Genomic DNA, 9,580 nt, shown 5'->3' with positions numbered 1-9,580 from the left:
TATAGCGTTTTAAACCGTGGAAATAGCTAATGCAGCAGAAAGATTTCAGAAGAGACGCTGAAGTTGCCTGCTTTCTCCTCGACAGGTTAGTCAATGTTACAGTCTGACTTAATTTTTTTGTCATTGCTTGGTTGTGTACTTTATTATATAGACAGTATAACATTTATAGGTAAAAAAGTTAAACAAGGTCTTTGATGAATAGCAGCTATTGACTTCTTTACTCGCAGCTATTGTGAAGGAAGGTGCTAAAAACAAGGTTTGTAAGTTAATTCTTTATAACCTATAAATTCAGTAAGAATATAGAGATAATGATTGTAAGAAAATATTGCTCTCTGTAAGATTTTCTATAGCTTTCTTTTTATATATAAATGATCAATTAGCTAAAATTGTGATTTTGCTATGTGGATAAGATTGTACAGAGAATTAAAATTAATTTATACAGCTAGACACATAAATTGTACACATAAGTTAACACATAAGTTGCTGGGGTTTTTTTAAGTTACAAACCTGTTCACCCGGAGAAAAACTCGATGAAGTGATACTACAAGACATCCTGTCATAGCATTTTTGGTACATAACGGCAACCGTAGATGCAATACGCACTTGAAAATGCGAGGCGCTGGAGAGCAAAATTCGTTTGAATGCAAAATACTATTTAACCACTAGATGGGGGTATTTCCTACACAGAGTCCCTTTAACACGCTCCATTGGAGAGATATCCGGATGTTTATTCGCCTCTGCCATAACGACCTATTGGTTTTCATTAAATCGAGAAAATGGAATTTTGTTTTATTTAGCCTACGATCACTGAAAAATTTTCTATTATTTAAAATGCAAAAAAAAAATATAATAATAATAATAATAATAATAATAATATATATATATATATATATATATATATATATATATATATTATTTTCAAGGTGAAAAGGATTCATTTGCCTGGATCCACGCCGAAGAAAACGTCTAAATGTCACATTTTTAATGAAGCAGCCTAAACAGTCCACTTTGGAAAATGTGTAGATGTCACGGTTTAACCCCCTCAAAAGTGAAACTTACACGTTTGCGTTAACACGCTCCATTGGAGAGATATCCGGATGTTTATTCGCCTCTGCCATAACCAGCTATTGGTTTTCATTAAATCGAGAAAATGGAATTTTGTTTTATTTACGATCACTGAGAAATTTTCTATTATTTAAAATGCAAAAAAAAAAAAAAAATAATAATTATATATATATATATATATACTATATATATATTATTTTCAAGGTGAAAAGGATTCATTTGCCTGGATCCACGCCGAAGAAAACGTCTAAATGTCACATTTTTAATGAAGCAGCCTAATGAGTAAAATATGAAACAAAGTGGCCTAAACAATATTTCTTCAACCCGGTATCGTGACAAGACGTGAAATAATCACGTTAGTCCACTTTTGAAAATGTGTAGATGTCACGGTTTAAATCCCCTCAAACGTGAAACTTACACTTAAAACCATCACGACCTATTGGTTTTCATTAAACCGAGAAAAATGGAATTTTCTTTTATTGACGATCACTGAGAAATGGTCTAATATAAAATGCAAAAAAAAAAATTATTTTATTATTTTCAAGATGAAAAGGATTCATTTGCCTGGATCCACGCCGAAGAAAACGTGTAAATGTCACATTTTTAATGAAGCAGCCTAGTCCACTTTGGAAAATGTGTAGATGTCAGGTTTTCATTAAACCGAGAAAAATGGAATTTTGTTTTATTTACGATCACTGAGAAATGGTCTAATATTTAAAATGCAAAAAAACATTTATTATTTTCAAGGTGAACAGGATTCATTTGCCTCGATCCACGCTGAAAAAAACGTCAAAGCCAAAGTTCAGGGTTGTACTTTATTATTTTGTTCTTATTTATGTTTACGTTAATATTCACTTGTTATCTTAACATTCTATAAAATGCTTTATTCAGTAAATATTGTTTGAACCTCATTCTGTTCTATATTGTTGTACTTATTCTTTGACTGTTTTGTTTAAAGGAGGGAGGATTGTATTGGGCGGTATTGAGTGGCAATGGCAAATGGTTTACATGGCTCACGGCATCACAGATCAGGTAGAGGGTCCCTTAGCAGAATTTTGCTTAGGGCCCCAGGGGGAGGTCAGGATTGGCAAAAAAGGATTGTATTTTTTCCCGAAATCTAAGCGTTTTTTATTTTTTCAAGTTTTTCCATTCAATCCAGATTACTTCTTTTCAAATAAATAAATAAATAATAATAATTTAAAAAAACAATAAACAACAATATGAGGAACTCTTTTGCTCATTTGTCTCATTTCTGACATTTTGCAATATTTATAAATAATAATAAGACCATAAGATGAGGCATTGCGTTTGGACATAAACACGGCCAGATAAGGCAATTTGGAAGGTGACAAATTCAACTGAATATATTCCTTCATATAGCCCGTGAGGGGGGAGGAGGGGGGTTGCCCTTTTTTCAGGTCAGAGCAACTGCCCCTCAAAATTCCTGTGCACGTCCCTGATTCTGATGATGTCCTGTAGAGGGAGACACGTGACTGCACGACAGGGTCAAAGGGCAATCTCAGGGTTACTTCAGATTTTTATTTTTATTTTCACGTTTATTTGTAAAGTCATTATACATACTGTGACAAGGTAATGTCCACACATCAGAAATGTACAGATAACTCAATCATGCAGTTACAGTAGTTAACGGCACATATTCATTTAGACAGAAACAATGAACACATGAAGGATGATTACAGAATATTATCTTACAGTGTAATACAGTATTGTTCAGATTACAGTAGCCTATATAGATGATAATGAGTTGATTCATCAGCCAATCAGTAGTGAGATAATGTCATTTCCCTGCAGCTCTAGAGTCAGTCATGTGACATTTCCAGCTCAGGTGATTGAAAAAAAGGGTTATGTAGCATAGGGTTGTTTACTCAACTGCAAAGGACGTTTTATGCAAAAAAATGATGATAATGACAAGAAAGAACCCTTTTGGCACAAACGTTCTTATATATATATATATATATATATATATATGAAGAGTTCAGATGCAAAAGCCTCTAAGTGCCATTTGAAATTTTCTTCTAGAATGATAATTTTAATCAAGCATGTATATTTAAGTTCAGTGATTTCACTTAAATGGCAATGATAATTACCTATTAATTGTTATTTAAGTGAAATTACTGAACTTAAATATACAAGTTTGATAAAAGTCATCATTAAAGAAGAAAATTTCAAATGGCATTTAGAGGCTTTTGCATCTGAACTCTTCATATATATATATATATATGTGTGTGTGTGTGTGTGCGTGGGTGTGTGTGTATTGCGATTCTGAAACGGGATTGGCTGATTTTAACAGTGTGCGAGCTAACTTACCTGAGGGCATAAGACACGCTCTTACGCCGTTTTTTCTTTCTTTCAAAACAACAATGACATTTTAAGCTACATTACCTCAGACATGAGGCTTGTTTAAGATGAGCAAAATCTGCACAGAACCGATCACCGGTGATCAGCGCGAGATGCATGCCGGTTAGAAATGTGTCCGAGACAAGTGTGTAATCCTTCAGCCGGAAGTTGAAGCCTCGCGGGAGCCGCCATTGTAGCAGAGCATCTCCTGCTGTTAGCATCCCATTGACTCCCATTCATTTTGGCGTCACTTTGACAGCGAATAACTTAGGAAATGTTGCTCCCATAATGTAATGTAATAGTTGAATGACAGTGGATTATGAACTCGCCAAAATGGAAAAGAAAGCCCAACTGGACACAGGATCAGTTACTGCTGCTGACCCAGTTGGTGCTAGAAAAAAAAAAAAAAACATAATAAAAGTGAAATTCAGCGCTGGGATATCAAGCAAAACTAAGCGTGAGACATGGAAGAGGATTTGTTTGCAGATGAATGCAGCATTCCCGCCTGTGTCGCGGACCTCGGACGACTGCGAGAGGCGCTGGTATGCGCTACAATCCTTTGTGAAAAGGTCTTAGTGAGTTAGGAGTCCTCTCGACTTCTTTTAAGCTGTCCCAGACTTAGGTGCTACTTTTAGGGCTAAAATGCTTCGTGAATTACTCTTAGTGAAAAAAATTAGGAGTCTTAAAGTTAGGAGTGACACGCCCCTTATTTTTAGGAGTTTCTCCTAAATTCGCCAGTTACTTTTAGCCTTAAAATTCTTTGTGAATACGGCCCCAGGTCTTCAACTGCTGATGGATGTCAGTGATGATGAGGATGATGAAGATGTCAGTGATGTGTGTTCTTGAGAACATGATGAAGGGTTTGATGAGAATCACTCTTTACAGGCTCATCTGGATCACAGGACACTAGAAAAATACACATATATGCACATTATCCTCATATACATTGCTTTGAATTTTTATATGTATTGTGATCTTGATCAATAACACAATCTGTAAATGTTTAATGACTGCAGAAAGTCAGTCTGATGAATTTGTCTGAATGTGACACTTTATGACAGGAGAGAAAACAACAGTAATCTAACAGTGAAACTCAAAAATGTGTCAAAAGACTATAAAATTAATGATCAAACACTCACAGTCTGGCGTTAGTTTCTTCATACTGTCACATCAAACACGTGTCTGTCCTCTTTCCTCTCGTGATTCTCTGGTTTGTGTGTCATTTCTGTCCTCCGTGTTTCTCTCAGTCTTCTTGTTTTCTGCTGATCTGTGATTTCTGCTGATTTTCTTCCTCCTCTTCATTTGAACCTGTTCAATCACACAGACAGAGTTTCATTAAAGTGATATAACATCATATCATGAGACATCAGATTAATCCTTAAAGGGATACTCCACTTTTTTTGGAAATAGGCTCAAACACAACACTTATAATACAATGACACCTAATGGTTACTCCAAGATACTACATCCGGTGTCAGAGTTAAAGGGATACTCCACTTTTTTTGGAAATAGGCTCATTTTACAACTCCCCCAGAGTTAAACAGTTGAGTTTCACCGTTTTCAAATCCATTCAGACGATTTTCTGATATTTAGAAGAATATCTGTAGCCAGACAGTTTCTGGTCTCATTGACTACCATAGTATATATTTTTCCGTACTATGGAAGTCAATGAGACCAGAAACTCTTTGGTTACTGATATTCCTCTAAATATTAGAAAATCGTCTGAATTCATTTGAAAACGGTGAAACTCAACTGTTTAACTCTGGGGGAGTTGTAAAATGAGCCTATTTCCAAAAAAAAAGTGGAGTATCCCTTTAACTCTGACACCGGATGTAGTATCTTGGAGTAACCATTAGGTGTCATTGTATTATAAGTGTTGTGTTTGATCCTGGAAAACAGTTGAAGAATAAGGAATTTGAATTACCAGTATTCAAAATTCTAGAGGAATTAACAGTAACAGATGAAGAGAAGGCAAAAATGTTTCGACATGAGTTTATTAAGGTTAACTCTTCTAGAAACTTGTGTGAAGAGAGAAATATAATCAGAGAAGAGATGTTAAAAAGAAATCCGACAGGAAAAGACAGAAGGGAAGTTTTGGACAGTGTATAAGATGCTCCATCTGAAATGGCAGAATTGAAGAGAGCATTAAAAAACAATCTGCAACTGGGCAAGATGGAGTAAGCTTTAGTATGATCAAAAATTTAAGTGAAAAAGCATTGGGTGTAATATTGGAGTTTTTAAACAGGATATGGGTGGAAGGAGTGTTACCTAAGAGCTGGAAAGAGGCAATAGTTATTCCCATAAGGAAACCAGGTAAGGATCATAGTATTCCAACAAATTATAGACCAATAGCACTAACTTCCCATGTATGTAAAATAATGAAAAAAATTATTACAGACAGGTTAATGTATTATTTGGAAAAAGAGAAGTTGAATATCTATAAATCGGAGTGGATTTGGGGGGGGGGGACAAGGAACAATGGACCCAGTAGTTTGTTTAAGCCCTATTCGCATAATGTACATCTATCCATCATAAAAGTGCATCCATCCATCATAAAAGTGCATCCGTCCATCATAAAAGTGCATCCGTCCATCATAAATGTGCATCTATCCATCATAAAAGTGCATCTGTCCATCATAAAAGTGCTTCTGTCCATCATAAATGTGCATCTATCCATCATAAATGTGCATCCATCATAAATGTGCATCTGTCCATCATAAAAGTGCATCTGTCCATCATAAAAGTGCTTCTGTCCATCATAAATGTGCATCTATCCATCATAAATGTGCATCCATCATAAATGTGCATCTATCCATCATAAAAGTGCATCTGTCCATCATAAAAGTGCATCTGTCCATCATAAATGTGCATCTATCCATCATAAATGTGCATCTGTCCATCATAAATGTGCATCTATCCATCATAAATGTGCATCTATCCATCATAAATGTGCATCTGTCCATCATAAGTGCATCTATCCATCATAAAAGTGCATCTGTCCATCATAAATGTGCATCTATCCATCATAAATGTGCATCTGTCCATCATAAATGTGCATCTATCCATCATAAATGTGCATCTATCATCATAAATGTGCATCTATCCATCATAAATGTGCATCTGTCCATCATAAATGTGCATCTATCCATCATAAATGTGCATCTGTCCATCATAAATGTGCATCTATCCATCATAAATGTGCATCTGTCCATCATAAATGTGCATCTATCCATCATAAATGTGCATCTGTCCACCATAAATGTGCATCTGTCCATCATAAATGTGCATCTATCATCATAAATGTGCATCTGTCCATCATAAATGTGCATCTGTCCATCATAAATGTGCATCTATCCATCATAAATGTGCATCTATCATCATAAATGTGCATCTATCCATCATAAATCTGTCCATCATAAATGTGCATCTATCCATCATAAATGTGCATCTGTCCATCATAAATGTGCATCTATCCATCATAAATGTGCATCTGTCCATCATAAATGTGCATCTATCCATCATAAATGTGCATCTGTCCACCATAAATGTGCATCTGTCCATCATAAATGTGCATCTATCCATCATAAATGTGCATCTATCCATCATAAATGTGCATCTGTCCACCATAAATGTGCATCTGTCCATCATAAATGTGCATCTATCATCATAAATGTGCATCTGTCCATCATAAATGTGCATCTGTCCATCATAAATGTGCATCTATCCATCATAAATGTGCATCTATCATCATAAAAGTGCATCTATCCATCATAAATGTGCATCATCATGGTTGAAAGCTCCAAGAAATACAATGGAGGGATTGTTGCAAAGTATTCTTGAAGTACTTGTTTATCTGGATGATATATTGGTGATTGGCATAAGTCAAGAAAGTCACTTGAAGACACTGAATGAAGTGCTGGCGAGACTGAAAGAAGATGGTTTGCGATTGAAATGGGGAAATGCATCTTCCTGGCAGATGAGGTGGAATATATGTAGGAGTAGATGCCCAGGGTTTATATCCGATGGCAATTAAAGTGAAAGCTATTGAATAAGCACCAGAACCAAGTTATCTGGGCTTTCTGAAATATTATCATAAGTTACTTCCAATCCTGGCAACGCTGCTAGCTCCCCTACATCTGCTGCTAAGAAAAGATGTTCAGTGGATGTGGAAAAAGCCACAACAAGAAGCTTTTAAAGAATCTAAATCCCTGCTAAATCATCAGAGGTGCTTGTTCATTATTCCTCAGATTCTGAACTGGTTCTGGCTTGTGACGCCTCTCCCTATGGGGTGGGTGCAGTTGCTCTCGCAGCGTAGAAAAGGAGAGAGTGTGGAGAAACCCCTTGGGCTCATGTCACTTGAAAGACTATGTTATATAAGTTAAGTCAGTGACAGACAATTATAAAATAAATGAATAAAATAAAATAATTAAGAATGTGTGTGTGTGTTTGGGGGGGGGGGGGGGGGGGTATAATGTTTTATTCTTTAAGTAATATAATTTTACTTAAGAAGAAGGGGATGTAGTATCTTGGAGTAACCACTAGGTGTCAGTCTATTACAGGTGTTGTCCTGGAAAACAGTTGAAGAAGATGGTGGTAGAGGGAGAGAAGACATGGGAGGAATGGTGTGTTTATGTCTGTTGCAACAAATTAAGTAATGTATTCACTTGAACTAGTCGGCTTCTTGAAAAGATACTACACCGGTCTATTATGTAAACGAGCAATGGAATGTAATTAAAATTATAACTCTAATGGAATAAACAAACCGCCAGATAATTAATGTGGAATTGGTCTAAAATCATTGATTATAATGGTAACATTATAATTTCAACAGTCCACGCCCTTACAAAAAATGACTGCAGTTTTCAGAAGTAATACTGTAGTTTTACTGCAATACAACTGAAGGTTTGCTGTGAAAACAATCCAAAAAATCTGGCATGTCAAGACACATCTTCCCTGTTGGTCCTGATCCCACTGGAAGCACTATCAGCACGAGCTACACGACTCTTCAACCGGGAAATCATGGGAAAAAAATATGTGGGCTGCTAATAAACTTATAACTGAATGAAGGCATGCTTTATTTTCAGTTTCTTACCTTTGCTGCTGTGATTTCATCTGGACTGGTTTTTCCAGGAGACTTGCACTGGAGGAACATTACTCATCAGTCTCTCATCCTAACATGTCCTTCTTGAAAATACATGTTTAAAATATCCTCTGAGAGCCTGTTTACTGAATGATATTGACAAAAGAAGATATCAAAAATGTACCGTCTTTAAAAAACAAACAAACCGCTGATCCTGCTCACGTATACTCCGTTTTCTTTCTACGTTCAACCGTTTCTACCGATCCTCATTAACAGTGCAGTGGGTGTGTCGTGAATTTCTACCTGAACCAGTGAGAAGGAGGTCTCTGCAGAGCAATAAAAGGCGTGCCTCAATTTTGGGCCTCAAAACTCTCTGCCTGGTTTGCTAAAACTTGAGTGGGTGATTCTTAATACTTGAATACGCTTTTCTCATCAGATATGAGTGCGAAAGCGGTGAAATAAGAAGAGAGGTCACCACACTTATTCAAGTTGCTAGTGAAAATAAAAGATTACTAATAAAAGTAGCAATAAGTTAGCAGTTATCACAGGTAAGAAAACCGTTCGCTTCACAGAATGAGAATCAATGTAATGTTGCCGGAGTTGGCCATTTCTTAAAGGGGCAGTACACTATTTTTTACCAAATCCTACAAGCACATGGATTTTAGTATGCTTTTAACCTTTTAAGTTTTATTTAACATCTTTAACCATAACATGAACTACTAAATAAAAATTATTTACCTGTTTAACATTTAATTCTTATTCACATTGCTATGAACTCTGTACTGGCCTCTACATCTACTTTCGAGTCTTATTTCATGCAAAGTGATAATGTAATTCACTTTGGTTTTCTCTATTTTAAAGTTTTTAATCCTGTTATTTGATGTTAAGTTTTTAAAACGAGATGTTAATAAAATACATTTTAACAGTTAAACTTAAAGCCTAGTTTATTCACACTTGAAACAAAATGTTTTCAAAAGTATGTAGATGATGGTTAATTTAATTTCCATTCCAGTAACTTCACACATTACATTTCCGTTTGCACTTGTAGGCTATGCTGCTTTATTTACGTTGTTCCTG

General features: G+C 35.7%; 1 long non-coding RNA gene across 1 annotated transcript; it reads right to left on the bottom strand.

The window, feature by feature from the left end:
• Positions 1–3,241: 3,241 nt before the first annotated feature.
• Positions 3,242–8,775, bottom strand: LOC120484839 (uncharacterized). The gene is made up of 3 exons (XR_016168965.1): positions 8,516–8,775; positions 4,563–4,731; positions 3,242–4,329 (listed from the first exon to the last, which is right to left on the bottom strand). It is a non-coding gene; the product is annotated as an uncharacterized LOC120484839 (long non-coding RNA).
• Between the last annotated feature and the right edge of the window lie 805 nt (positions 8,776–9,580).

The sequence above is a fragment of the Pimephales promelas genome, chromosome 2 (assembly GCF_988280905.1).
Source record: "Pimephales promelas chromosome 2, fPimPro1.hap1.1, whole genome shotgun sequence".
Classification (NCBI taxonomy): Eukaryota; Metazoa; Chordata; class Actinopteri; order Cypriniformes; family Leuciscidae; genus Pimephales; species Pimephales promelas.
Note: the sequence above shows the minus strand (reverse complement) of the source record. Positions and strands in the feature narration are given on the sequence as shown.